The 12109-nt window shown below is 36.8% G+C and overlaps 1 protein-coding gene across 1 annotated transcript in view; it reads right to left on the bottom strand.

Moving 5' to 3' along the window:
- LOC124634952 (frizzled-2) overlaps window positions 1-11820 on the bottom strand; it is a 53227-nt gene extending 41407 nt beyond the window's left edge. Inside the window, exon 1 of the mRNA XM_047170653.1 lies at window positions 11782-11820. The gene's annotated coding sequence lies outside the window, so the exon portion shown is untranslated. The remainder of the gene's footprint in view (window positions 1-11781) is intronic.
- Between the last annotated feature and the right edge of the window lie 289 nt (window positions 11821-12109).

Here is a 12109-nt window from a genome sequence, read left to right as displayed (position 1 = left end):
CCTATCGTTTACATTTCAGAACTGCGATATTTATACGACTCGGCTATAAAATTATATTGATCTGATATTATATGGTTTTTTGAAGATCGCATCTCCGCAACGGTTTTAGTTAAACACAATAAAACTATGAAGCGTTTCTAAGCGATTTTCATTGGGTCAATAAATTTATTAATAAGACATAAATATAAATTGGCTTATGCATTATTTATTACGTTATAGACAACGTCTGTGGATTGGCAACCGTTTATATAACTAGAAGTGCCATAAATCTGTCCTTTCAACGCCACTTTTCATTCTCAGGGATTTATTATTTTGATATTTTATGAGACGGTCTAACTCATTTCTCCTTTTATTCAAAGCTATTCCTCTGGGTTTGATTTTCTAAATAAGAAACGTTTAAAATTAAACATTTTAATAAGAGCATCTGAAATCCAGGCGTTTCAATTAAAACCTTCACGTGTAGCAATAAAATCACTTCCATCAGCAGCTTCAGTAAATAAATACAGCAGGTAGGAGTGGACGTTTCATATTTTTATGAAAGATCAACAACACTGGTGTTGTTGCTGCCTCAATTAACGAAATTGAACGAACAACGACGCCACCGCGAATAAATAAAATGATAAGTATGTGGGAAAACCTGTGTCCTGCTTTTATTTACATCATAAATACACTGAAACGATTGTTCAACAATAAAATGGCGGCCATATTATATTTATTTTTATTGCAAAAATATTTCGTGAAAGGCGCACCCGATCGGTTATAGGTTTATGTTAAAAGCTCCCGTTTATTACAAAACTTTACTTTCAACGTCGATGTTTCAAAACTTGGAGTACTGACTTAGTTGTTGTGAAGTTGCATCAGTTGGCATACAAGCTGCTTCAACTATTCTATAGAACAACCGACAAATGAAATACGGAAACAAGTGAACCCTGACAGACTACAAAGAGAACTGGTATTGTAATCAATGTGCTTCAAGACAACAGTTAAAACCCCTGCCATCAAAATGATCTGACATATACTTAGTAGGCAGGAAAGCTCCTCTTTCCAACTCCCCATACTTGGAAGCAAACACCCACATCGCTGAAACGGGATACATTATCGCCAATGATTATTCAGCATTCGATACGAATAATTCATTCACTTTCGCGTTTATAACGAGTTTCGTAGTAAAATACAGATGCGTACGATCTTAGCTTCCAATCTAACCGACCGGCGTAGCTTGAGCCACCCTTTTTTTGAAAAAGCTGTGCCACAAAGCTCACTGAAGATTGGTGAGTGATTATGCACACGACAAATGAATTATTCACTTTTGTAATGGTAATTAGTATTCGATTGGTGGTGCAGCGCGCGGCGCGGTGTGCAAGCGTAATGTTCGCGACAACGTATAGCGTACCGCACGCTAAATAATGCGTTTTTTATGTTAAATCATTGTAAACTGTTGCGTGGGTATATGCGAACTCCGTGAGGACTATTAAGAGGGTATTGGCACTTAATACAGCAGGATATTGATATCGCCTGTACGGGCTTACGAATGAAAAGGGATATTGTATTTCTTTTTTCTGCGAACGAATACACTGTCATTTGATTACAAATTCATGTAGTGTGTGTTTAAATTATTGTTGTATTCAAAACCCTTTGTAATAGCAGTAATCTTTCTTCATCTTGTTAATTGTTCAATTAAACTGTTTTGTGTTCGTACACACTTGGTCGAGGTGACTCAGTTCAGAAAGTCTCGGCTCCATTTAAGTCTGAGACAAAGTAGTGAGATTCAAAGCTATCCTAAAGCTACGTCAGTAATAAGTATGCAAGTTTATTGCACCATAAATCTGTGAGATATAAACACTACACGGAAACAATGCGTAGGCAGCACATTTCCAATGCAGACACCAAACGCACAATATAAATTCAAATATGGCGCGAAAAAGCTTTCATAATGCAAACAATATTACTTTTAACCCGGAGATTGTGCAAATGGCGGCTGTAGCGAGTAGCCGGCCGCCACACACCAATATTTTTTTAATAACACCCCCACACGCGCATCTATATGATAATGGAGTCGTAAAAGCTTCAAACGAAATATGTTTTACTAATGTTTGCGAAAACAGATCTTTATTAAAACGTTTTACGACGCCTTTTAATTTTAAAGGAGCCATAGACATTTTATTGGAACGTCGGCGGTGGCGAGCGCTGGAGGTCTGCTGCCGAGTCTGTTCTGTAAGGACAATAGTGTATGACAACAAAAGCACAGCGAGAAATGTTGACTTAGGAAGTCGAGTGAGGGAGCGTCCGAGATAGGGACCACCTACGCTTGGCGACTTGAATAAAGTGCCTCGCTGTCACAGCGAACGAAATAATGGCGTTTGCCGTATCTTCCGCGGTAACGAGCGCGATCGCATCCACGAGATCGAGTGGACCGCTCGGCACATCTAGCACGTTTATGATCGAGCGACGTGTTATTCTATACGACACGCTACAACATATTTAATGGCGTCTAACGTTGCTTTTATAGTGGACACAAATCATTCGAAATTAATACCCGTCATGTTAAGCAGACATTAGGAAAAGTAGCGGACTTTATTAATGTGGATAGGCTGCGCATATCTCTACACCCGAGCGTGACCACCTACTGGCGAGCGTAGGTTTCTCACACTTATACAGTTTACTGGCCATAAATAAAGCGTTGATTAATCTGACAGAGATTTTATGTCACGTCCGAATTAAATGTGGCACAAGGGACAAATGAACACGTTTCTCCGATCGCCTGCCTGTGATCAACGAATAAAACAAAAGATAAAAAGAAATGCGACTAAATGTAAATAATTGAGCTCCAAAAACAAGTCGATTCAGTTAATCTATAATCGATTTGTTGTCGTAGCGAAGTGTAGCGCAGTTCGTGACAGATTCAAAATCGATTACGCTCGGTTCGTGCGCTCTCGATACATTAATTGGAACGAAAACACTGCGAGCTTCGACAAATATCTTGAATAAGACGGTGTTATTTTTTTAGGCGAGGGACATGGCATGGCTCGTTAGGCCGCCACGCCTGCTGTCAGGCGCCGCGGCCAGCCTGTCACATCCTCGCATCTCCTCATTACCGATCAAATGGATGGGAAACACCGCGACCGCCAACACGCTCAGCGCTTCTTCGCGACTAAAATAATATTATATCATAAGAGCTGTTATCGGCACAAAACGCAGCTCGTCACCAACAGGTGTGGCGTGTAACCTGATATTTGGGGACGCTATAAGCAGGGACGAGTGAAAAATGCTTCTCTGGATAAAACTGACAGGATAGCTGGTGACGAAAAAAAACTGTATTTTTCGTAGAATCGGTAGCGGAGACGTGAGATATTTGTAGTGATAATATTAGTTCTGCGGTGCTCTTCCATGAACCGTCGCGTTTCTAGGAGGGGTCGTTGGTGACATATTAATTACTAATAGAGCGAGATTTCTGTGCTGAGCTTAGCTACCAACACATATGAACGTATCACGTATTTGTGCAATGTGTAATACTAAATGATATTTCTTCTTTGATTCAGTAACATAAGGAGATTGTATTCCATTAGCTAATTTAAGGTTTTCCGTCGATATCGATGCGGCTTATGTGAGGACCAATTTTCATAGTCATGTTCGCAATAAGCGGATTGTGGCGGTTGGCTTTCGCGAGGCAAATCATACCACGTTGGACGACCATACACGTAATAAATGAGCTTTTAGTTGTCATATTCTTGAAAGAAAATGAAGAATATGTGTATAATGCAATACATATCAACTTATTCAATTTCCGATACCTTTTTATCGTTAAATATCATAACGATATAGGAGTAAAAGAATTTTATCTGACTTTGATCATTTCATAGCTTTTTATTCGCCATTCCTATTCCAACGCTTTATGGTATTAATTTTTTACCATTTTATATTTCACTTTTCCACGCACGACGTAAAGTGAGTTCTTCATTCGAAAAAAATACGAAGCGACGATCGCGTGTTCGGAATTCGAATTCATTCCATTTGACAGGTTTGCGTAACAAACGATAAAATTGTCGAAGCAATCAATATGGCGGCAGTTGAGAATCCGTTTAGTCGCATTTTATTATCAAAACACGTTGGATATTTATTGTAGACATCATTGGAGTGTTAAAACCGGTATTATGCTATACGTGACATAAATTTAGATGTATTTGTATGTTTTGGGGCCGAATAAGTATACATAAATCGATGAAGATTTGGGAATAGTAGAAAATATTCAATGCAAAGCAATTTTTTACAGAAACCAGTTGATTAAACTATTAATTTATCTGCCAGTAAAATTCTATTAATTTCGGTAGAGTTTCTCTTAAATTCTGTCTGTGTTAAAAACTTTAAGGCTATCAATAAATTAATTTACAAAACACCAACGAGGGAAAAGTTTTAAAACATTGTTAAGTTATTATTGATGACATTTGAGATACTATCCTCTTTCCTACTTGAGACACGATGAGGCAATTGAAATATACCTATAGGTATTTCCTCTCAGTAATTAATTTATTTACTTAAAAACATGTTTTAAAAAAGAATGGGCTACCTGAGTTATCAATTTTTTGATGAAAATCTCAAAAGGTTTTAAAGGACTTTTAACCAACACCTGGGCATCAGAAATCACTGTACTGCTGGTATGTTCCATGTGTTATGAAAGTGATCAGATGAATGGCTTTATGAATTATTATTTACATTACTTAATTAATTTTATCATCAGCATTTGTAACATATCAGATGACAGAAAAGGCCACACCGAGGCATCGGACTAATTAACCTTATGTCAGACTAATTAGCCTTAATTAATGAGAAATATATTTAATTCAATTATGTAAGAATAAAGCTTTTCATTGTTATTTATGTATTTTTCTAACAGCATTCTTCGATTTACGTAAGTTGAATTTTTACCAATTCAAAATTTCAACAATACAAACCAAAATATTTCTGCGTCATTACACTTGCGCTCCATTTACTTACTTAGACACCTACTGAGCAATGTGACAATATCGGCCATTTAAACGTACTTCCTCGAAAGCCTCTAGAAATTGAATTGTAACGCACAAAGCGCCTCCTCACAATGACAGAGGCGATTCATCAAATTGCCAGGTAAAATGTTTACTTAAGGACAATTACAGTTAAAAGCCCATGCCAAATTCCATCATAAAGGCATCCCAGGCGTGCCGTATCGCCGCCGCGTCGTGCCATGAAATTGACTTTGTCACTGCCCATAAATCTTCCCGCCAAACGGGAAAAAAAGATGGCATCCAGCGAATGCGTCAGGATTCATCCAGCGGATGTTTACACAACAAGCTACGCGCACAATAATACACGTTTTTTGCGAATCTCTTTAGAAATTCCTTATTATGGTTCGAGGGATTCGCGCTTTACGAATTCCTTTTGTTTATAATTGTGTGGTTGAGTTGTCAAAACTTTTCAGTTTTTTCATGAAATGTTTCCAGTAATAAGTTCGTTGTGGCTTTTATTTCTGAAGCAATTTAGAATTTGGTCTACAGTTAATCTCGTAGGTACCTAATGCTTCAGTAATCCATCAAAGAGTATATTGATCTTAAACATAGTTTACTATTGATATTCTTTAATCCAGTTAATCAGCTTATTGGCAATAGAGGTCAGATAAATATGCATAAAAGCATTAGTAGTAAAATATTAGTTATTTATGTGGAGTAGACGAAGCTCCAATAAATAGTGATGTCATCTGCTTAGCATAGGGCCGTCACGGCTGCCACCAGCATATGCCATTATCGGAAAAATATGATGTTTTTTAGCTGAGAAGCGAATGAATTAATATCGGAGGGCAGTCGTCGCCTCTGGAGTGTTGCCAATAAATAGTTTGGAGGGCAAGTTTCCGCGGGTTCGGGCAGGCTATAACTCTTGCCCCCGGATGGCAATAAACGTCACGGGAGGCACTACCTAGCACTATCAATCCGGTTTTGCATCCACTATCTCTCGTCTCCATCTCGTCGCCATTTTGTGGCTCGCGCGCCAAAACGACTGGATCTTTGTCTCATGTCGCGGAGGTTTCATATGCGTAGGCAAACTTTGTAGTCAAAACAATGGGCTTCTTGGCGCTTTCTTTTTCTAGCCTTTTAGTAAAGTTTGAGGTCGAGGCAAAAACTGCCAGGAATGCTAAGGTCGCGCTTTTGTTTAAATTAACTGATAATTTGAGATCATTAAATGATATGGAATTGATTTATGGCTTGGAGCTTACAATATCGCATCTTGCAGGATATTTCTTATTTAAAGAACCTGTCAATAGAGAAAATAATAAAACGTTCTCACAAAGGACGTCAAGTAATCCTCTGTACGCACGACTTTCAATATTTTGACTGATACAGGCGGATAATCCGCTTTAAAATATATTCTCTACAGCCACTCACATAGAAATAAGACAAAAGAAACAATAAATACACGAGAGAAAAAGACAGTGTTGCCATAGGAAAAAAATACAAGACGAGGGTTGTCTGGGCAAAAAATGGTGGCGTATGGTGAACGGTCACTGTGGTCCGTTTGTTTAAATCTGTTTTACGATTGGTCGTAGGCAGACGGTTTATGTACGTGCTTGGTAAATTTAGCTGAGTAGCATGTCGGGAGTTGATTGTGGCCGTAAAATTGGCTAATTAGTAGAAGTTTATTGAGCGATTAGCCGATATTAATAGCTGTTTAAGTGGTGTTAACGGCTGTTTGTTTCGGCTGTTTTCAGATACACCTAATTTTGTTACAGGTTGTAATAAAAAAGCTCGCGCCCATATTCTTTCTGGTTTGGTTATTTTTACACTATTATCGTGTCTTGCTGTGTTTACATAAAATAGTCCGAACCCAATTAGTTGGAACAGCGAGCCTCATCGATAACTACGTGTTCTGTCTGTGGCCACATGACAAAGCATCTCATCTGAAGAATCTATCATTTTTTACCTCCCATAAAATAAACACAGCACTGACAATTTACAATCGAAAGCTAAAAATACAAACGTCACAAAACATGTCGCCGATGATTTATTTAACGCGATATTTATGTATAGCCGCGACAGGACGTGAATGGTGTCTGTTCCTTTTAGTTTACATTACTTGTGCACTGCACTTACATCATCTACAGGATCCTTAACACCACGCGATAAAGTTCAAACTTGTAAAATTCTAAGTGCATTTAAATTGGTTGCTCCGAAGTTAACAAAGTTAAGTTTGCGGTTGTTCCAGGTTTGTAAAATAACAGTGTATAAGGGAGAAGGTGTACCGTGACGGTAAATGTTAAGTTTGTGTGTTTGGACGTGGTGTGGGTGGTTACAATAGGAGCGCGTGGGCACGCGGGTGCGCTCGCAGCCTCGAGTCTCACCTCACTGTTTTTATGACGTACATTATGCATGCAGATTTCATTATAGATTAAAAATTATAAATAGTCGAAACGATCGTAACAACGCCTCGGCGGTGATCACCGCCAGCTGATGAACGATGTATGTTTTTTAAATTAAACGCTCGACATGAAATGTGATATTTTATCAATAACGAGTGTCATAAATATTTAGTGGCCAAGCCGTCAATTAAATCGATTGGAAACAGGCTTTTATTTTATAAAAGTAGATGTTGAAGGGAAATTGATTCGAATAGCTGAGAAAACGACAAATTTTATCTGGAATAAGGAAATCACTCGGTGAATTACTTTCTTTAACAGCCCGTCCGAGAAACACAGAGGTTGGACAGTAAAGTGAAATAAGTGCCAACCAAGGAAATTGTTTATCCAGAGGTAGGCGTTGCTATAGTAGAGGTTATTGCGACATTTGAACCCGGAGCTTTAGACCCATCTCTTACAGAACACCGCCTTGTTACGGGTTACACTGGTGTCACCCTGGCAGCTATAAAATCTGGGTGCTAAAATCACATTTCTTTTGTTTGAAATAAAAAGTCAGAGGCCTTTATTGGGATCATCTGGTAGATGGTGCTATAAGTAGGTTACCTGACTATTGAACCCAGGACCAAGGTGTCTTTACTGTTAGATTTTACTTGATATAACAGTAAAATCTTGATCAACAGAAATTTTCCTTAAACACCTAACTATTGTCACAAATTGTCCAAATTAACCACTTCATTTAACATCAGTTTCAAGATCTTCATTATTTCAAAACATCATTTGTGCCCGACGCCATTGTATTCCCATTCTCATATTTTTCCCATCCTAACGTATTATGTCATGCGTTTAAAAAAACAACTTCCTTTGGCTGTCACTCGTCTTGTGGCAAGTCATTGGTAGAAACGTTTTACCATAATAAAGTATAATGTGTACATCTGGCTGGCAGGCGCTGGGTGGCGCAATCCTGACTATTTCTATAAGTTAAACAACGGCCCCCTTATATCGATTGTCATTGTCACTGCTCTATGGGCTACTATTGTCTCGTCAGTTTACTTAGAAATTACTTTCTTAACTTCTCCACTTGACGTATTTAACAAACGAACTATGGCTTCATTATGGACACTGTCATTTGAAGAAGATAACGTTTTCTTTAAAAATTGAATTGAATTTTAAAGCGCGTTATTATTTTTTAAATCAAAAGTCGAATACCTACTAAATAAAACAAACACGTTAATGTTAAACATTAAGTTAATTAATGACCGCAGCACGACACCACGCTATGACAAAACCTTCATTCGATTATGAGAAATGAAAAGATTATGAGATAACGCCGAGTCGTATCCCACACACATTTGTAACATTTAAGCGTTTTAAAATTTAATGTCCATCGCCCGCATCCTTGTCGTAGTTAGAAAACAAAATGTCGTCGTTCGTTTGTTTGTTTTTGTTGTTCTAAAAGGCATTCGTCACGGGGACGAGTGACACCCCTTTCCTAACGTGTTTACTCATTGTCGGACGAACGTTAACTCGCTCCAACTCGAGATTTAGATAATCGATCGAAATCGGATATACCCGATGCCTGCATGTGGGAAGGTTAGCTGTTAGTGTGTTGTGTCTATGTCACGATTAGTTGGAATTTCATGAATAAGAAGATTGTCACGTCCGTCTGCAGTATTTTATAACGGACGATTTGTTTAAGAAACCGTCCCTACAAGTTTTATATAAATAATGGCAAGTTTGTAAATCAATAAAGAATTTGTGATATCATTTACATTCTCAGGTTTCCTAAATACTCGTTTTGGGACAAGTTCGTATTGTATAAAGTTCCCATTTTGTATTAATTGACGACCCTTGTCACAACTCCCAAATACAAGAGGTGACGTGACAAAACAGCTTGAATTAACAACTGCATAACGAGGCAACAGTCACATCTTTAGAATTTCCTCACAAAAAATAACTAAAAAGAGTTTTATTAAAAACCACGGCTTAAAACAAACGAAGCACTAAATCAAACCGCAGGTTTACGATCAGGTAGACGAGTTATTAGTAAAACGTACGGGACGTTATAAATTTCGGCTGGAGGCTCTGAAGCTCAGTTTAATAGAATCATTAATATACTGGAGGGCGAAGCTACTACTGAGTCATGCGAGGCTTGTTATCCTGTACGACCTTGGAGGAAGGTCGCGAGCTATCAATTATACATGCAAGTCTGTGCACTGCACCATCCTTGGTACAGTTACGCTGAGACAATCAAACGGATTTACTATAATAGTTGGTAACCTACTCCCTACGTATATAAATGCAATTGTTACCATGAGTTAAACGAATTAAATAACACGTCACATAGAACAGTAAAATGGTTTTATAGTGTCATAAATTATCCTACACTTGTTCTATAAAATCGTCGATATTACAGCAGATGCAGAATGTTGAACACGTGCAAAAACTCCAGAATAAATTGATGGTAATATTGGAACCTATGCCGGCGCACATACGTAGATTTGACCAATTTAGGCGGCCAAAAATATTTTACAATGTATTTCGTTTTTTCTATCTTTATTTTATCATTATTTTATTATTTATTTTATTTAAGCATTGTATTTTGATAATAAGCATGTTTTATTGAAAAAAACCGTAAATATTTTTTTTTTTTAATGTAGAGTATAATATATTTTCATTTTAAAAGTAGTTATGATATTTTTTATTATATCTATTTCAAAATAATATGTAGTGTAGTAAAAAAATAATTAATATTTTTTTTATTCCTCACTTTCTGCCTCTGATATATCAGACTCTGTGTTTGATTCAGCTGGTAGTAGCATATTTTATTGTTTCAGGGCAAAATAATCTTGCTTTGATGTTTTTTTTTTGTTGATCACATTTCTTCAGTTTCGTATTTCTTTAGTTTTCCTTCGTTTAGTCCTCTCACTACAATCTTTAAGTGATTTAGATGGCCGCCCCGGTCGATTTCCAACACTTGTCGGGCGTTCAAATGTTCTGCTTAACCAATTCTCATTAGTTTTAAGGATTTTTTTTACAGTTTCAGTTTCTTACTTTCGTAGCTATTTTAAAATATGCAAATCTTTGTTTAAAACTGCTTATATTATCAGGTGTGTCACCCTAATAGGTCAAAAGTTAGTTTCCTAGGTAATTTAGTTTTTCTTCCAAATTAGTCAGATCTTGCTATTGTATTTTATTGTAAATATAACGTAGGGTCACTATTTTTACGCCAGAGGTACCCAAAACAAAAAAAAATGCACTTTGTGACATTTTAAAGAAAAAAGTATTTTATTTTTGTATGAGCTTCAAATCTTAAAAAGCCTGTAAGTCGGACATCCGCAGCTATCCGCAGCCAAATAATATGTCGTAAGCTAGTTTAATATGTCAAATATCTAAAACTAAAAAAAATGTTACGCGGTCGAACGCGATAATATAACAAAATTGTGTTTAAACAAGAAAATTACTAAAAAAATATTTTGCTTACACACCCTCTTTTAAAATTGAAATAATACTATAAAAAATTAAGTGATCACACTCAAAATATATTAAAATATAATAACTGTTACCTACACAACTCGAATCCATCATAATAGTTGCTTAATATCAATTAGATAGCACAAAAATAATTTTTCTTTAATACCGTCTACCGAGATCTCTAAAAACGTATAACGTAAAATTTGCACTAAGGTCAAGTTCTAACTCCTGGTGCAAGCGCATATCGCATGTTTGGTAGGTAGATGTGGTAAATTCTTATTGCTGGGGTATTCCTCTTTCCATTTTACCCACAATTTGATGATAACCTTTATTTAAAAAAAAAAGACTTTTGGCCAGCTAAATTGCTCAAATCTACGTTAGTGCGGCGTCGGTATAAAATCGAACGAAACCCAGCCTCTATGGTATGGGGTCTATTAGTATTGCCGGCATTAATTTGCATGCAGATTAAAGTATTCCACACAGGTATAGGCAGCAACGAGGTGATTTTATTAATTTTCTGCGAGTCCGAATCACAGGTCGCGGTGTCACTAACGAGATTCCAGCTTTTGCGATAATTGCTTTCAATGTTATTGCTAGAAGTGTGAATGATAACATTAATTAGTTTTATAATTTATAGCATGTTTATTCAACACTGACTTTAATTAAAGATTAGGCATAGAGTTTACGTAATGTGGTAACCGCTAGAATGTTGTGGCTAGATCGTGATGCATTGTTGCATAGTGGACCTAGTTGCTCTCAATATTATATTCATAGAAATTCATTATTTCATAGAAATATGCAGTTTCTATTATGTTGTTATTAATTGTAATGTAACTATGTCAATATTAATGAATGAAGGTTGATGTTTAATGCATGTTGCAACTGTAACTATGAGAGAATTCCAAGGTTTACATAAACTTAGTTTTACTTACATTACTCTTCAACAGCGGGAAATATGAGCAGCTTTAGATCTGTGAACAAAAAATAAAGGTGTTGTTAATACATACAGTATGCAAATGATACACTGTGATGTTATTTTATTAAATATTTGGCGCTTTCAAATTATGCAGGCCTCCGCGGGAGCCGGCGCGCGGTAAATACAATGACAGAATGCGGTGCACTTTGTTTCGGATTTATCTCGTGTTTATAATTCATTAAATACTTATTGGGAAAGCGTGATAGGTCATTATTGTTGGTGTTGTTTATGTTGAGAATAACACCGAAAGTTCAATTTTATTATCTACTCTGTAAACCGGGCAT

This window comes from Helicoverpa zea, chromosome 12, assembly GCF_022581195.2.
Source record: "Helicoverpa zea isolate HzStark_Cry1AcR chromosome 12, ilHelZeax1.1, whole genome shotgun sequence".
Classification (NCBI taxonomy): Eukaryota; Metazoa; Arthropoda; class Insecta; order Lepidoptera; family Noctuidae; genus Helicoverpa; species Helicoverpa zea.
The sequence above is the reverse complement of the archived record's forward strand: the minus strand, read 5'-3'. Positions and strand labels throughout refer to the sequence as shown.